General features: G+C 44.3%; 1 long non-coding RNA gene across 1 annotated transcript in view; it reads left to right on the top strand.

Annotated features, from left to right (window-relative positions):
* The window catches only part of LOC147030089 (uncharacterized), a 41,724-nt gene extending 24,424 nt beyond the window's left edge, over positions 1–17,300 (top strand). Inside the window, exons 3-4 of the long non-coding RNA XR_015056221.1 lie at positions 14,031–14,187; positions 17,177–17,300. This is a non-coding gene — a long non-coding RNA (uncharacterized LOC147030089). The remainder of the gene's footprint in view (positions 1–14,030; positions 14,188–17,176) is intronic.
* The last annotated feature ends 1,417 nt before the right edge of the window (positions 17,301–18,717 follow it).

The raw sequence follows: 18,717 nt of genomic DNA, 5'->3' as shown, positions 1-18,717 counted from the left end.
ACCAATGGGAAGACACGTTGTTGCGTGGGCGTGGCCGATGGGGAAGGGAAGCTCAGCCACGTTCCCCATTACGGGTTACAACGTACGGGCTTCCGGAGAGTGATGACTTCGTGTATTTTAATAATTTCTCGATTTCTCATGCGCATTTATAGATAAACACAATGGCCCAAGTTATGATCGTTATCATATTAGACGGTGTATAAATTTCGTGAACATCAGAGTGCTGGTATGCTCCGAACCAGGAAGTAAATTTTTTTCTCTCTCTTCTCTTCTCTTTTTGTTTTTCCTTGCCACGACATTGCGAAAAGGTAAAATATGTTGGCGCTAATTGAATAATTGGGTATTAAAAATAAATTGCGAATAATCGTAACTGCGAATAATATCGAACTTCTGGGTCACGCACGTATGGGCACGTGAGAGCGAAGAAACGGTCTGTGTGGTTTATTTATTTATTATTATTATTATTATTTTTTTACGGGCACGTACTGGTATTTTAAAATTATAGAATATTTCATTGCTCACTCTGATGTCATAGGTCACATGGTATGGCAGTCATGTTGGATTCAAGAAAAAAAAACTGGACATTTTCTCCAAAACCACTCAATGAAAAAAATTGAAACGTGGCATGTCATCAGTTAAGTGGTATTCCAGCCATAATTGGATGAATGGCTCCTGCCTCTCACCTTTCTTGGATTCACGCTGTGGAAACCGAGGCATATAAGATCATTGGTATCTCCAGTGATGAGGTTGAGTCTTTGGGTCTCTCACTCTCTCACCGCAGGCAGGTCGGTGGTCTTAATCTGTTCTGCCGTCTCCTCTCTGGCCTCGCCCCTCCCCCCCCCCCCCCGCTCTTCTGTGATATGTCCCATATTTCTGCAGGGCGCTCTAGGTCCGCCAGCAACCCCCTTCTGATAAAACTTTCAAAATCAAGAATCACTGCTCACCTTCACTCTTCCATTCCTCTTTTTTTTCCGCCATTGGAACAAACTCCCAAACGATCTTCAATCCCATTCTTCCCTACAGGTCTTCAAAACAGCTGCTCAACACCACCTGTTATCTTCCTCCATCCAAAACCACGATCTTTTCTATCCTCACGAATCCACCCCAAACCCACCTCCTTCAAATTCCCTGCTTTCCTTCCTGAAAGTCCCTGTCGTGTCCATGTTGTTTACCCTGTGTACCCCACCCATCCCTCTCCCTTCCACAGGTATCCTCATGTGTCTGCCCCCCACTGGTTTTTTTTTCCTTCCCTCTCCTGCCCCTCTTGTTTTCTGCTCCCCTTGTTGTACGTTCTGTGTGTTTGCTCTCATTCGAACCTTGACATTGAATACAAAGAAAAATAATCTCTATCCTATCCTCCATCATATCCCCACATCCCCACTTCCTTTCTCTTGTATAAAGCCCTGTCTCATTCAGCCGCTCATCATAGCTGAGTCTAACGAAGCCCAGAATCTATCTAATAACCCTGTGCTGAATCCTCTCGATAGCAACTCCACGTCCTACTTAAGTTGTGGTGACCAACGCTACGCACAATATTCTACAGGTTGTATGATAAGTTAATACTCAATTTTAAATTGTTGTCGCATTTTTATTTATGAACCAATTTTAATGAAACAGCTTATGAATACGAAGTGCCCAGTGAGGTTTTATGCACACCTCCTTAAACCTCCACATATGCTCCAGCAGTGCCAACACATTTCCTTCATCGGACTGGCACATTCATGACTGCTGATCGCAACGTATTTTCAGGAATGTTGGTGAGAACATTCGTTATTGTCTCCTCCAGTCCATCAATCTTTTTGGCTTCATGCTATTGGACACCATTATTTACATTTTGTTTAATCAAAATCTATTCATAAATAAAACTGCTACAATAATTTAAAATTGGGTATTGACTTATCATACACCCTGCAGATGTGGCCTCACTACATTGCTATACAATGTTAAAACCACCTCTTTTGATTTGTCATCGATTCCCCTCGGAATACAACCTAAAGTCCGATTTGCTTTAACCTATAGCTGCCAGGCACTGTGCTGTCTGCATTACCTTCCGTATCTATTACCACCCCCACATCCTTCTCCAGTGTGACATGCTCCAAAATTGGCCTTGGACAATGTAATCTCATTATTCTTACCCATCCCCAACACCTTACACGTGTTCAGGTTAAATTGCATCTGCCAGTCTTTTGCCCCATCTATGGAAGTATCAATACTTTCTTGAATATGACATCTACCACCTTTGCTATCTTCCTTACCTCCAAGCTTTGTGTCATCTGCAAATTTGGAAAGCCTACTCTTCATCCCACTGTCCTAATCGTTGATATAAATAATGAATAATAATGGTCTTAGTACTAAACCCTGAGGTACCCCGCTACTTACGTCCTCCCAGCAAGACATCCTCCCACTCACAGCCACTCTTTGCTTCATATCACGAAGCCAATTTTCAATCCAATTAGGTACCTGACTAGCCACTCCACAAGCCCTCACCTTGGCTAACAACCTCTGATGTGGTACCTTATAAAATTATTTCTTAAAGTCGAGATATACTATGTCCACTGCCTTTCCCTCATCCACCCAATCAGACCATGCTTCATCGAACTCTAATAGATTTGTTAGACAGGAAATACCTTTGGTAAACCAATGCTGACTACCTTTAATTAGTTTACATTTATTTAAATGGTTCATCATCTGGTCCCTAAATGTCTCTAACACCTTCCCCACAACTGAAGTCAAACTAACAGGTCTAGAGTTTTCCAATTCTGCTCTGATCCTTTCTTAAATAATGGTGTTATATTTGCTACTCTCCAATCCTCCGTACCTGTCCTGACTCTCGTGAGCTCTTAAATATCCGTTAACATCTCGCTTACCTGCTCAGCCACCTCCATCAATACTCTCGGGTGCAGATTATCTGGCCCCTGAGCCTTATCTACTCTTAGATTTTAGATTTCTTTGATTTTTTACTCTAATATCATGAACCCTTAACAGAATCCTTGCATACACAATGTTATGGTCACTTGATCCAAAATGCTCCGCGACATCCAGCTCTTCCACCATATTGGGATTGTTTCATCAAAGAAGGTCTAACACTGTACTCCCCCCCCAGTGGGTTTATCTACAAACTGAGTTAAAAAGCAATCCTGTACTCGATCTTGGAAATCCTCATCTGCTCTGCCCTTTCCCTGTTCCTCGACCCAATCTAACCCTGGTGAGTTAAAATCCCCCATAATCAATACTATTCCAATTCCACATACCTTTTTGAATTCTTCATGTACTCTTCCTTCCTCTTCTTCCTTCACACCCAGCACCACTTTGATTAAAGGGAGTCTCCAAACTCAGCACCATGACCAAACACCACTCTTACAGAGGTGCAAATGCAACTTTATTCACAACAGTAACAACCGTGTCGAACGAGGCAAAAAGAACCCAGCCTATTTCCAGATAAGCCCCTGCATGGTATCCCCGTGTCCGCTCAGACCCGAGGGTACCAAACACATCCTGGAGTGACCACTTCTTTCCTCTCTTAAACTTTTCATTTCCGTATTCAGGCATTCAATACAATTCCTGGTGTTATACATGCAGAAAACAGGTTCGAGTAACTGCTCATTGAAATTGGGGCCGTGTACAAACATTGAAACAAAGATAATGATCACTTTAAGGGAAGTGGGATGTCACGGATATCATGTGTCAACGAGTCAAGTATTGTGATTTGTGAATGGTGCACAGCAGCTTGCGGACACTGGTGGATCATTCTCACTGGTGTCACAGATGGCTTCAACGGATTGGGAGTGATCTGGTCGACAAGTGTCAAGCTCTGGGGATGTATCGGAGATGTGATCTGGTACTTGGCTGATAGGGACTGGGAATGATTCAGCACCGTTGGCAAGTGTGGACAGCTCATGGGGGATGTATGGAGGGTCTGGTGGTCTTGATACTGGTTGGAGGAAAACGTCCTCAGTGTGCAGTGAATTGCCATGTAACCGGTTGCGAGGGAATGGATATATACTTTTCCAGGAGTCGGGGACCTTGTAGCATTCGGATTTTTTTGACTCGGACAGGCCGCACTCCTCAATTGTGACCACACGAACTTGCATATGTTGCAGCAGGATCCATCGATCGCGGAGACGGGGTAGTGATTTCTAACGCGTGATTTGTTTCAGTCAGAGTAAAGATAGACCAAATCGCCAATTTCCAGTGACACGTTGGTCCCGACAGCCAGATCCAGCAGAAGATGATGGTGCTCTTTGGACATATAACTGTCTTCAGAGTAGAGAGGAGTCGACATTTATACAAAGCATACAAAACCATTCTCCAATTTTGAAGAAGCTCATCCAATATACCACCACCGCAATCGTGGTCATCAATGAGTTTGGCAATGGTTTCCTTCTCTAATAGATCAACAAGGACGTGGCACATGAGTTCTTCGAGTGCTGTTTCTGATCCAGGCATTCCCATAGCGGATCTGGTTTACACGCGTATTCTGCGGAAAGGTGTGGCCACACCACAGTACTTCATAGACTGGCGGGATAATGGAATTTGGGTAGAAGGTTGGTCGCAATCACATACCTCCACTGAGAAACCTTGCAGAGGATGGAATCCACATTTGGCATCAGAGTGGGTTGGTGCTTACTGTACCGGCCCACATCAACAAAAGCCGTGACTAATCGAAAACCGCCATTGGGTTTCTTGATCAGGATCAGGTATTCAGGTATTCTACGGTAATACCCATGTCTTCTGGGCAGGCAAAGACTCCAAGTTTTTACAGGTCATCAAACTTGTGTTGTAGTTCACATAGTTTATCATGCGCATACTGTGGCAGAGGGCCTTTATGTTGTGGAGGCTGAACCAGGACCATGTTAATGACAGCCTCAAAAGGGCCTGCAGAGCCATTGTGGCCTTGGAACACTGGGTTAAATACTTCATCATATTCTTCAAGAAGGGCACAAAAATTTGGTCGCATGTTAGGAGTAAGTATGTTGTCAGGGTCGAGGGTGACAGTTGCAGAATGTCTTGAGGGCAAAGTGGGTGTGTGGTTTACATTGGGGGAGTTGTCCTCGATGTAAGCACCTGGGTGTTCTTTGATGTACACGGGGCATTTCTGGCAAAACTGCTCCTGTGGTTTGAGAACTCGTGGTTCTTCAGTTGAATTGGAGATCCAAACTTTCCTGCTGATGCTATGGATGACACCGGGTGGGGGCAGAGCTCAATGGGTCACAGTGACCTTGCACTGGGGCATCCATGCATGTGCTTCGAGTGTGAACACTGTGTCGATACTCGACATATCACCTGGGAGGACTACTTCAATAAACTCTCCGGGCCACAGCATAGTTGTGCAAGGTGGGGCACATAGTACTTGTGCTCAGCGTACTGTATGGCGATCAAGGCTCTTTCCCTGAGCACCATACACATTTGTGGTACCATCACCCAGGATTACTTGGTGTTTAGCAGGGCAGACTGAGATGGCATTACATTCCATGAAAGATGTTCCTCCTAGTAGCTCTACATCAAGATTGTCGACCACCAGGCCCTCAAGTTGGAATTCTCTTTCATCGCGTGTCAGTGTGAGTCTCGTCTCACCAACAATTTTAAGAGGCGAGGACCCATCTGCTTCATTAGCGGACTGTGCGCTCTTCTGAATCTTGGTTCCCAAGTTGTTTGCAGTGGTTGCATAAATCAAGTTTCCTGTGGCACCGCTGTTGATGGTAACTCCGGTTGTGTGGTGGCCATGGAACCTGTCCAGATATGGAGACTGGTGAACCTGGACACGAAAGGTAGTGAACGGTTCTGGGTAATATATGTTGCCGTCTATCTTGTCCACATGGGCACTTGTTAAGTCTCCTGACTCTTCAAATAAGCTGGCTACTTGAAGTGCTCTTGCAATATGCTGACAATCTCATTTGGGGAGGTAAGGACATTCACGAATGAAATTATTGCAATCAGCATGATGCATTTGTTTGCAGAGGGGACAGGACTTCATGAGCTTGTTTGGACAAGTCCCTGAAAGAACTTGATGGGGATTTAACAACGGGAATGATACCGGGTGGGAGAATTGTGGTCGCGAAGTTGAGGTACACATGGGCTTTGCATCTTCAAGTGTGGAGTTCATCTCATAGTGAGTCAAGTGCTTGGGATATCTCCGGCTTTATGGATCTGATCTGATATTTCCGTCAAGATCTGAGTTCAGTTCCATAATGTTGTTTGATGAGTCCGGGAGCCCACTGTGTATGAGGCGAAGCCATGTGAGAACAACAAAATTCTCTCATGAGGGAGAAAACTCCTCACCTTCAGTGATGACCTGGTTATGGTGGAGGATGCGACCATCTTTGCAAATTAAGTTATTCTCCACAAATGCCATCAGGCATTGGTACAAGTCTTGATGGCGCTCCTCCGGCTTATGGCATATTGCTGCAAAGTCAATGAAGTGTGCACCCATCGACAAGAACCCAAAATGTTGTCAGATCGACTGCCATATTTTGGCTATGGAGGTAGTTTCGCACTATGGTGTTACGGGATATCACAGGGTTGCAGTTTGCAATCTGACCCAGCATAAACTCCAGTACGGTGACTTTCTGTTGGGCAGTGCGATGCTGCGCAGCGGGGACGTTGCCATCATCATCAACAAGTCCACAAAGGGGAAATGTTCTGCTCTTCTTCTCTAAAGTGACACCCTCGATGAGGAAGGGAGCAAAGTTGGAATCGAGTGATAAAATATAAAGAAAATTGTCTCCAATTTTCGAAGGAACTCACCATTTCAGTTTTGCTGAGTGGCCACTGTTTTTGTGCACGGTGTGCGGTAGCCATCTTGTTGACAGGCACATTGTGGAATGCAAGGTGATGTTTATTACACAGCTACAGAATGAGCTGGTTGGCTACTCACCTTCTTGTGGGGTGTGATTGAAGTTTGAAGATGGCTCACGTAACGGTGATTTAACGCCGATTGCCATCTTCAGAGTCCAGGGCAAAGAGTGCATGGAAATGTTTCACCGACACCACCACCACACCACTTTGGTTAAAGGAAATCTCCCAACTCAGAACCACGACCAAACACCACTCTTCCAGAATTGTAAATGCAACTTTATTCACACGGGTAACAATCGTGTCGAACGAGGCAAAAACCCAGCCTCTTTCTGGATAAGCCCCTGCACGGTAACCCCATGCCCGCTCATACCCAAGGGTCCCAAACACATCCTGGAGCAAAAACATATAAAAGCTTCCTACCAGTATCTTACTGTTTTCACAATCTCTCACCATACAGAATCCTCGGCATTAATTCCCTCCTTAATGTCACCCCTTTCTCTCGATGCAATGTTGTCTTTTACCCAGATTGTTACTTCTCGTCATATTTTCTCCTTTCTATCACACCGATACACCTTGTTGCCTTCTAATCCTCTCCTCCAGCTACTTTCCTCCTGAAATCATGTCTCATTTACTGCAACAATATCATACTCCTTTGCTATCGACTTTGGCCTCAAGCTCTTCCATCCTATTATTTGAATTCCTTTCGTTGGGATAGAATATGTTTAACTTTTCCCTTTCTCAAATTCTATTTTCTTGCCTGGCCCTACTAATCATAGTTAAATCATCAGTTCCTTCGTTAATGGCTTCCCCACCCACCGTTGACCTAAAAAAAAAGCCTGAATACTTTCCTCAATTCCCACTGAAAACCTTGCTGCCCCCCTTTCTATTTAGCATATGGCCATCATTCTGGAAACACTCCATTTTCCCCCGAAATGATTCCCACTGCCTCTTAAATGCAAAACCTTCCTCCCTGCTGTATTCTTCCATCCATTGGTTGATATCTATTACTCTGCTCATAATTTCTATTTAATTTCCCAATCTTGGGAGAATAAGAGAGAATGGTCTAAGAGTTTTTGAGGAAGTAAAAAAATGTGCTTTTTGAAAAGGGGAAGGTAATAAGTGTTTGGGAAGACATGAGAAGGTAAAGAGTTCAAGAGTTTAGCAGTGGAGGGGAAGAAACAGACATCGTAATGGCCCACCCTTGAGTTGCAAATGGCCACACAATAATCATGTGATGTAGTGGCTTTTCGAGTGTTCCTTGGTCTTGCGAATGGTGGAGGTACACAAGCAGCAAGTTCTTACGAGCAGAAACCGAAGTAATATCTGTAGAAAAAAGAAAGAGAGCCAACTTTGCGGCATAATTTGAGCGGGTAGCGTTTTGAGGTCACATTGGTGGAGTTGACAAGTCGAATAACTTTGAATTCAATTCTGCTCAGTAAGTATGTGGAGCTGGAACCTCCCCAGATGTGAAAGCATTACTCTATACAAGGACGAATCAATCCTTTATATAGTTGGAGCAATTGTTCGGAGGAGAAGAATCTTCGACATCTGAATAGGACTCCTAATTTCTTCGAGGAAAACTTAGCTATTTGAGTAATGTGTCGATTCCAGGATAAATTTGATGTTGGAGTGATACCGAATAGGTTTATTGTATCACATGGTGTAATTGTAGAGCTTTCAAAGGAGATTTGAGAGTTGAGAGGAGTTTTAGAGAGAGATGGGAATAAATTTTCAAGTCAATCGGATGAAAATTTACAAATCTAGAAATTTGGCCTTTGTTGACCTTTTGGCCAAAGATGACCTCAAAAGTAATTGGTGGTTCAATTTCAGTGACATGATATGCAAATCCTGTTCAAATATCTAATCAATCGGATGAAAATTGAGGATTTTAGAAGTTTGAAAAATTTGTTGACCTTTGGCCTTTGTTGAACTTTTGACTTTTTGACCTCAAACAATAGACTGCTTCCTTTATGAGGAACTCTACCATGTGGTGAAGTTTCATGAAGATTGGTTTAAAATTGTGACCTTTAGGTGATAAACATAAAAACAGACAGACAAACAGAATAACGCATGTAATCAGCCAATATACTTGAAACTTCTTCGATTTTCGCAAGTAACAAACAGACAGAAAGACGGGTTAAATCATAACCTCCATCCTGGTGGCGGAGGTAATTAAGATCGCACAAGTCAGTGTATCAGGACGATGTACCCGGGAACTCTCCGCTGGGTCTGCCTGGCACTGGACCTCGCTCACTCTCACTTGTTCTCCAAGCACCCATTTGTTCTGCAGACACCAGCTCTCTCTCCAGACACCAGCTCGTTCGATCTCTCCATTCCCAGGCGTGCTTTGTTATGGACTCTGCTTCAGACTTTTATAAATCCCTTTCTTCTCTCCACCATGTCCGGATATCGCTTGATCCACTCACTTTCTGGAGTTTTGCTGCACAATATACTGGGGAGAAAATTATACGAGGATTTCTTAATGGGTCTTGGTATGTGCCTCTCCCTGGTCTCTGAGAACCATCACACTACCCCCGCCCCTGTACCAGACTCCCAAGTCTGCTGGGCTCCAGTGTATTCCTCACCACAATTACCTAGCCTATTGGATCCTTGAGTGCAACATTTTGTGAAGGAAAAACTGTCCACCTACATGTCCCCAATAAGAAAAAATAATGAAACCTAATGCATTGTTTAACTATTCATACGCATTCGCTCAGGGCACGTAACTTGTCTTCAGACTTCAACCTATTATCGAAGCATTTATGACCAGATGGGTTCAAACGCTGTACACGATCATCAATCATGGCTGGTCCTCCATAATGTCTGACAGCAACCCGGCTTGACCACAAAATAGTCTCGAGTCCGAAGCACAAATGATGAATGTGGACTGCCTACTACATAGCTTGGTGAACACTTCTTTGGGGGTCATAACAAAGGTGACATGGCAAATAGACGAGGCAACAGGCAAAACATGGCAAGGTCAACTGGGCTGGCAAGTGCTCCTTGCCGGCCTCTCCATGGTGGACTCGTACCCGAGGAGGTAGCGGTGCCGACCAATATGGTAGCTAGCTATTCTGGGCTAACCTATTCTGTCCCCCTAATCTCCCCATTGTCCTATCCCTGACATTGTCCATGCCCTCTACCCTTGTATGTCCCTGCTCTGCCCCTAGTCCCCTCCTCAACAAACTGTTTTGTTTGTCCCTAAGCCGTCGGCCCTCTATACTGTCCCCAAGTCTTTCTACCGCGACTCTTGGGACCCAATATGTCCATGTTAACCCTCAAGAGAAATGGCACGTAATCGATTTCTGACGACCCTACCATGTTTAAATCATTGTTTACACTCCCAAAGACTTACCAACTCGTCTCTCCTTGCACTACGAGGTTCTGTAAACCTGAATCACATGCCGTCCCACGCATTGGTGCTCAGACTGATTCCGGCCTGGCCCTCCATTTTTCACTTCTGCATTTACACAATATTGTGGCTGGGTAGTGTGTTTACATCTGCAGGTCTGATCACCTGCTTGTTCTAACGCGATACCCCCGGGCTGCTGAGGCCCCTACCAAGCTTACCTGCTCCATGTCAAATTATGGGGGGAGCCCTTCCCAGCTTCCCTCCTGGTGCTCTCTCTCTGGCACTTGGTGCCCGGGTCCTCTCTCTGGGTACCTGGGCCCAATAATTTGTCTCACCCCTCAGAGTGCACGGCCTACTCATGGCTAGCATGTTCTCAGCGCCCGGGTGCCCTTCCCAATAACTCGCTACCTTCAACAAGTCACACTTCCAGCCCGTCAATAATTTTTGCACAGTGCAAAACAAAGTTTTGTACTTGCAGCACCAACCGCAGAATGACTTCCATAAAAATTTGCAGGGTCCCGCGAACTAGCCTTTATCTACCCCAAGGTTTCCTTGAGCAGGGCTCATTCCCTACCAATCATTCCTTCACACCACCATTCATTCATTCATTCTTTTCCGGGCCACTGTTCTCGCATTCACTCCATCCCAAGCCTCTTTGAGAGCGATGATAATGTCAAGCCCTCTCTAACTTATATCCTTGTAATTACCTTGTGCTCAATCTGTCATCCCTTAAACTATGCATGTTCCTTTTAACTCTGCATCACAAATCTCTATACATACCCACACAGTCTTACCAATCTCCCTAATGCTCCTTTCTAGTGCTCCTGTGCCCCTACATAGAGCAACCATTTATGAGTGCCCCCACATGGGCTTATATTTCTCCCATATGCTACCAAGCCCCACATCTGTGGAAGTGCTCGGTGTCATGTCCGCTACCTGTGAATCACCCCTCCATTTAAATCCTCTTACTGGGCACTGGGGATTTCTTCAAGGAGAACCCACCCATGTTTGCCATGCCCATTGCCGTGCTCGTGATGCATAACCTCCGCAAATCTACACAGGGAATGCTTTGCACAGTCGCATTTTCCACACCCATTCTCATGCCATGGGACCTCCGTAAACTGCACACAAAACCTCCCTCAGACACTCCAGCCATCCCCATTTGTGCCGGTCTGGGTGCTGTATCCATTTAATCCTTTGATAAATGTGGCTTGATGTTTGTGGTGTGATCTTTGTGCAAAGCGTGTTGGAAAGCATTTGTGTATGAGAGAGAGAGAGAGAGAGAGAGAGAGAGAGAGAGAGAGAGAGAGAGAGAGAGAGAGAGAGAGAGAGAGAGAGAGAGAGAGAGAGAGAGAGAGAGAGAGAGAGAGAGAGAGAGAGAGAGAGAGAGAGAGAGAGAGAGAGAGAGAGAGAGAGAGAGAGAGAGAGAGAGAGAGAAACAGAGAGAGAGAGAAACAGAGAGAGAGAAACAGAGAGAGAGAGAGAGAGAGAGAGAGAGAGAGAGAGAGAGAGAGAGAGAGAGACAGAGAGAGAGAGAGAGAGACAGAGACAGAAAGAGACAGAAAGAGACAGAGAGAAACAGAGAGAAACAGAGAGAAACAGACAGATACAGAGAGAAACAGAGAGAAACAGAGAGAAACAGAGAGAAACAGAGAGAGAGAGATATATATATATATATATATATATATATATATATATATATATATATATATATATATATATATATATATATATATATATATATATATATATATATAGAGATAGATATAGATATAGATATAGATATAGATATAGATATAGAGATAGAGATAGAGATAGAGATAGAGATAGATATAGATATAGATATAGATATACAGACAGACAGTCACAGATGCAGCAAAACAAAAGAGTCACAATGGAGTTTGATTTTACTTCAACCACAATGCATGTTCCTCTCCCAACTGAAAATGGGGATGGGGGGGGGGCAGAATTAGCTTCTCAACATATTGCAGAGATGACTGTATGAGAATATCTTCATGTGTCCTGGCATATGCTTCCATAGGTTCTCCAAAAACTGTCAAAAAAAAATATATATATATATGTATATATATATATATATATATATATATATATATATATATATATATATATATATATATATATATATATATATATATATATATATATATATGTATATACATACAGTCATGACAGAAGTAAATAGACACCTTAAATTTCTTCATTTCATCTGTATAACACAGTTTTACTTGGTGATTTGAACTAATATTTGACTATTGCTTTGCAGAAACGAGTTCCTGGGTCTTGTATGACAATTAACTCTGCCTCAAATCCAGGAAGCACACAAACTTTCCAATTTTCAAAGAGGAAGAATTGTTGGCCAATCAGAAGTGGAGTCAGCCAGCGTCAGAGAGCTCAGAACCTTGGCATTCCGCTTTCTACAGTCAATCGGGTGATTGTGCAATTCACCAGCAAAGGCAAGGAAATCCACAGCTTCCCAATCTGGTCGATCTGGGCCCTCAGAAAGGTCTCTTCAAGCTGTCAAGCGGTCCATTGAGAAAACTCCCCGTTACAAGGCAGTAGGTTTTTGCAGAGGAGGTCCAGCTGAGCACAAGAACTGCCATGTGTTACCTTCATCAACTGGGCTACTATGGGAGAGCAGCGAGGAGAAAACCTCTTCTTCGACCAGCCAACATTCAAAGGAGAAAGAAGTGGGCTGACGAGATGGCCAACTGACCCTTGGAGTTTTGGCACACTGTCATTTTTTCAGATGTGTCCCAATTTGCTCAATTTTCAGACAGTGGACGCCTATGGTCTGGAGACGTCCCAATCAAGAGTTTTCTTTAAACCGATTGCAGACAACTGTCAAACACGGTGGTTTGTCAATAATGGTGTGGGGAGCAATCTGGAGCACTGGTCGGTCAGAGCTTGTGGAGTATTTTGGCAACATCATCACTACAATTATACATTTCTATCCTTGAGGGAAAGCTTCTCCCTGTCTTCCCCACTGATCAGATGGTCAAGAACAATGCTCTGTTCATGGAAGATGGAGCTGCATGCCACGCTGTCAAAAGACCAAAGAATGGCAGGACAGAAATGGGATCAAGTGACTTCCACGGCCAGGTCAGTCTCCTGACATGAATCCCATTGAACACCTCTGGGCCATATTGGATCGAGTTGTGCGGAAAAAATTCCAGAAAACCAACATCATGGGTAAAATTGTTCAACCTTTTGTGAGAAGCTTGGGCAGATATCTCATGAGAAAATTTCGGAACTCATTACTTCTATGCCTGAAAAAGTAAAAGCATTGAAATCTGCAAATGGCACTCCACAACATACTAGTGTATATATTAAAATGCATCAAATGTGCTTCAAACATTCAATAAATAAATTATTTAAAAATCATGGCGTCTATTTACTTCTGTCATGCCTCTCTACACACACACACACACACACACACACACACACACACACACACACACACACACACACACACACACACACACACACACACACACACACACACACACACACACACACACACACACACACTGACAAATTCACCCGGCATTGCATGGGAAGAGAAACCTGAATAAGTAACACTTTGTAGCCAAAGGAAATTTGGAAATTGTAATTTGGAAAACTTCACCCCACTCACCAAACCTTACCACATTCACAACCGCTTCATACAATTGGGGAAAATACCCTCGCAGCAACCCACGCCAACTCGTGACTTTTAGTCACCCATTTCACTATGAGCACCACATGGCGATCATCACTTGCTACAAACACTGCATCGCCACCATCTCTCATTATGAATGTGAAGACAAGAGCACCCTGCTCTATAACCGCCGCAACAAATCTTTGATTGCAATTGCATTTGCAGGAACAATGGTTGAGGTGGCAGATGGATGGTTGCTCTGTGTGGTTTATGCAGTTTTACCATGCGAGACATAATCTGCGGCGATGCTCACCATAACAGTCAGGAGGTGCATCTGATGTATAAACGACAAATGTGGTCATCATTGGTGAGATATTTATCGGTATGTTATCCTGATGAGGGCAAATAAGCTCGAAGTCCGGATTGGTGGTGCCGTTTGATGTTTAACTTTTGATGCGTTGGAGAATGTTAGAAAACAGGTTCCCTTTCTTTCTTATGGGATAACCTTTTCCTCTTTACGTCAAGTTCATGACGTATGATTTTGCGTCAGTTTTCATTTCTGCATGAGCGATATTCACTGCTCGTATACGCGACAAGATAGCTGTAAGCCCAACAGATACTCGTCTATTCCCTTTCTATCAAGACACATTGGCTTGGAAATACACGATTTATTTACACATTTTATTTTGGTTATCATTTTCACATTGGACTTACAGGATATTTCAGTCATTAATCACACTGCAAGTCGTCCTGCAGCGTAGTCTGATATTTCAGATCAATTGTTCAAATTTGCAATGAAGCACCAAAATTGGTACACATGTAGAATAATATATTCCGAACAATTCTAGATATGGAGCCACCCAAGAATGTGCCTTGGTGAGCTTCGGAGACCATTTTCCAAAATGGCCGCCATTCTACTTTAGCGAAATTGGCTATATGCTCTTATTTTCTTATTGTATTGGTGGTAGGTCAGGTCAGGTATGGGATAATGTGCCAGAACAGCGCGTCGCTGCGTCCACTTTCCGCCGGTACTCCAGGGGCCTCCGTCTGGCCTTCCCCCAGGCAGATGCCAGGCCCATCCCCATCTCCTTGAGATGCTGGTCAACCTGCTGCAACCACGAGGCACGTGGTCAGCCCATTGGCCTCCTCCACTCACGAGACTCCCTCGCTGAGAGAATCTGGTGAGCTATAAGGAAATAGGTGGTAGATATCAGGTGGTAGATATAAGGAAAGTGTAAAATCCAGTAAATTGACCATGAAAAGGCGTATTCAAATATTATGAGCCAGTATTTTCAGTAAAAAAGCCATTATTTGATTTGTAGATTGCTGCTCTCCTGAAACCTTTCGCTGAAAAGTACCCATTATTGCCTGGAGAACAAGAGTCAAATGATATTCATCACATTCAATGGGTTTGGAATCAACAAAAATTGCATTATAGATTACATACTTTACTCTATTTTTGAAAAGGGAACTGATAATCGTGATAATGACAAACTCAAAAAATGTCAAATTATTGCACACTTCACTTTGAAGTGGCTACGGTTTACTGTCGACTACCATTCTACCAGGACACATGGAACACACATACATCAGTCTAGTACAATATGAGTTTCTGAGCTCAAGTGTACTGGCTCTGGATCAATAAATCAACACTTTTACAAGCAATGCGACTTTGCATTTGCACATTCTAAGCTCGGCCGATATCTCAGTCTGTGTTTAAAGCGTCTGTCTACTGGCATTCTCCTTCACAAGCACACAGTCCAGTGCATTGCAGATTAGCCTTCTTGCATTTGCAGCGGTTTCTACTGCCTTTTTTGCAGCCGCACGACACCAGTTCGAAGCAGCTTTTTGAAGCCTCAGGAATTGTGGTCCAGAGCGGTTCGTAGGACCCATCCTCTGTTTGCCGCCAGCCCCAGCTTGGTGATGGAAGCACGGGTTGAGGGACCAAGACCTGCCCCCAGACATAGCCACCCTGGAAGACTGATCTCTTCACATGCTGTTCCAAAGCATCGTAGGTAGGTGGGATGCGCTGGACGGAGTTCATCTTGGCGAAGAGTTTCTTTCTGGCCTCGTTGACATCCGTATATGGACTGGTGTGGTCATAGAGGAGCACCACAAACCTTTCAATGCAGTGCATTGTGTCATCCTGGATGTTGACTGGCATGGTGGTGAGGGTCACAAGAGAATCTGTCAGTTCTGGAAACGAGTTCCATGTGGGCAGGCAGATTTCTTCCCATGCCCCACGAATGCTGATACCGTGTCACATCCGGTCATGGCATGGAAGACAAGGAGGGCACGTGCCTTCTGTGGACCGAGGGAGGCAGCTATTTCATGGGCAGGGATGTAGCGGTAGTTCTTGCCCGTCCCAAAGGCAATCCAGAGTTCATCCACGCATGGTAGTGCCTGGGCTACCATCACCGCCAAGAGGACGACGTCAGTGTCTACGGTTCGAACTTGAATCCGACGGTGGTCATGTTCTGCAGCATGGGCCACATGTAGCATGATGCGAGTGTCCACCTCTTCTTGACCGCATGGAGCCAGAGAGCTTTCATCTTCTACCAGCTCCTTTTCCTTGTCATGGAAGGACTGCACCAGCACATCAGACAGGACGGTGAAGAGCTCCACCTTGTTTGCGTTGACATGTAGGGAACTCTGCCAGTTTCCTGGTATGGCTGCGGTGCTCAGCACTTCCAATTACAACACCACTTCCACCACTACCCCCACCACAACAAAATACTTCTGAACCTGTCACTGATGCTGTGTGCGAAAATGTATTTTCCCATAAAAATGACCATTTTTCCCCAATGCAATGGTTGAAAATATAATAAATCAATACAAATGACATTTGTATTGTTTTCCTTTGTAAATGCACATCACATGGAGTATTTATCACCTCTGAGAAACCTACAAAGAGAATAACAATGACAGATATCCCATGTTGTAAAAGTAGCCATTTGTAAAATGGCCGCCAAAGCTGACCAAGGCAAAATCTCGAGTGGCTCCATATCCAGAATTGTTCAGAATACATTAGTCAACATATGTACCAATTTTGGTGCTTTTATGAAAAGTTGAACAATTGGTTTGCTATGCTGCAGTACTAAAGCTTTTCCTGGACAGTTAATTCTGATTGTCAAACATCGCTATGGTATTGGATCATTTACCTCAGACACCCACCTTTTCCGATTGATGTTCAACACCCATTTTCTTTTGTTGATGCTTGACACCCACCTTTTTCCATCGGCGACCGACACCCCGTTCAGCAACTCTATAGAGGATAACTGGCTCTTCTTTGTATCTGGCTGAACAAAGAGGTGATATTGCCAGTTGACATTGTGTGAGTGCTTCATGTTTTCGCTCATTTGTTCCGGCAGGTGGCTGCTTTCTGGAGTTCGTCCAATGCCCCGAACATGGCGTCGTAAGCCAGGCCGTGTTGATTGGGAGTTGCATCTCGTTCGATGGTCAGGAGAGAATGACCACAATAATGGTCAGTTGGAGGTCTTGTGCAGCGATGTGCCAATAAGCAAGCTGGATTTGGCTGAAGTTGTGCTGGAGGCTCTCCCCACACTGGTCGCCTATAAAAGGACAGCAGGACTACCCTGATGGAGTTGGTGAGAGATCCTGATCGCAGTGGGTGACAGATCCTGCTGACGGTTGGAGACAGCAGCAACGGCCTTTGGTGGGAGATCCTGATGACAGTTGGTCAGAGATCCTGATCGGAGTTGGTGAGAGATCCTGCTGACAGTTGGTGACAGCTCCTGACGGTTGGGGGCAGCAGCAATGGTGGTTGGTGACAGTTAGACTGCTCCTGCTGGTTCTGCTCGGTACATGCCTATTGCCGTACCTGGTTCTTGGCGTACCTGATTCCTGGCATACCTGGCTCTTGGTGCATCTGCTCCTTGGCATACCTGGATCTTGGCGTACCTGGTTCCTGGCATACCTGGTTCTTGGCGTTCCTGGTTCCTGGGGGTGACGACGTGATGTCGATTGGTGTCTGAGCATGTTTACGGGTGGGTGCACGATGAGGCAGCACTGGCAGCGGAAATGAGCCGGGCTGTGGAGAGCTAATTTGGAGAGGTAAAGCAAGGCACGCTCACACATTTTGGGTTATTTTAGTAGACGTATGCTGATTTCTGCCTTGATAAGCCGTGACCGGATTTATTTTCCCCTGAATGGTCTGCTGGGTACTCATGTCTCGTGTTTAATTGTTAAGTAAGGCATAGTGAGAAGCATTTGCTCTTTGTCCATTTTTTTATTAATGCTTGTTGAATTCTTTAGTTGTTTGAGATTATTTTGTTGATTGAACATTTGATTTGAATTCATCCATTTAATTGACAAGGAAATAAAAAGTCCTTCACTTTATTTATGTTTCTTCATGATAAATTCCTTGTTGACATTTCAACCTGTCTATGACTGTCATTTCCTTCCATTGATCCAGCATTGTCCGAACCTAGATAGACTGGGAGGTTATACTTCCCAAACGAATTAACCTGTCATAGTCGGTGTGCACCAGCGGTAAACGCTCGGCCATATTACTTAAGATCTAATAAAGATAAGATTGGTGCATCGCCGAGGGCACATTACCTGGTCAGGAGGCAATGTGACCTCTAGGTAAATGGCAAATTAGACGGTGGACACTGGAACTTGTGGTTAACTGTTGGCATTCATAGTTGTTAAGCAACATTCATAGTGCATGATGCAAAATGTCCTATGCCAGTTTCTCCTTGTGATTGTCCCATAGTTGTTGAGGATGTGTTTCACAGCAGGCTTCAGTTTCGCAACATCCATGGTGATCGACTTGCAGTTGCTTCTTCCAATGTGCTGTTCCAGTGTGTATCATCCTCCAGGAGTCCTCTGAACTGGCAGGCTCAGTTTTACAGATTGTGGCATCCACTATTTGCAAGTCCTCAAATTA

Source organism: Eptatretus burgeri, chromosome 3 (genome assembly GCF_056783735.1).
Source record: "Eptatretus burgeri isolate ZD-2024b chromosome 3, Ebu_testis_v1, whole genome shotgun sequence".
Lineage (NCBI taxonomy): Eukaryota > Metazoa > Chordata > Myxini > Myxiniformes > Myxinidae > Eptatretus > Eptatretus burgeri.
This window is presented reverse-complemented; position numbering and strand designations above follow the sequence as displayed.